The following is a 561-nucleotide window of genomic DNA, read 5'->3' as shown; positions in this document are numbered from 1 at the left end:
CAGCTACTCAACCCGAGTAGCTGTTTATATTTTCCAAAAATGAGCTCAAGCATATATTTATTGAATGTTTTCCTATTGTTGAGAACACAAGAGTACCACAATACAGTGATATAGTTATATAGTTAAAGACAGATGCCTGCTTTTAGTGCATTATTTTAAGGGCTCAAAAACATTAATGTATAAAAAATGAGGAATAACAGCCAATACCGATACCCAGAACAGTATATCATGCATATGAACACAACTTAAATTCTATCCATTCATCCATGCATGGCTTCCCTTTAAGCTGCATCAGTGATTATCCTCCTTCACAAGCGGTAAAATTAAATTTAGAAATTTGTCTCATCTGTCATTGACAGTTGAAGTCTATATATTGAACCTTATACTTCAAAAATCATCAGCGGAAATTGTTGGTGGGAAATGTCCTGTCCATGCACAAAGTTGGTGGGGACATGTCCACACCAGTCCTTTAGAAAGTTATATTTGCTATTTTCCAACTCCTTCTGTTTGTATGTACCATGTTTTCTTTAAAGTGCTGGTTTTATATTGAATCGTCCTTGA

This window comes from Cyprinodon variegatus, unplaced genomic scaffold (genome assembly GCF_000732505.1).
Source record: "Cyprinodon variegatus isolate N-32 unplaced genomic scaffold, C_variegatus-1.0 Scaffold303, whole genome shotgun sequence".
In the NCBI taxonomy this organism is placed as follows: Eukaryota; Metazoa; Chordata; class Actinopteri; order Cyprinodontiformes; family Cyprinodontidae; genus Cyprinodon; species Cyprinodon variegatus.
This window is presented reverse-complemented; position numbering follows the sequence as displayed.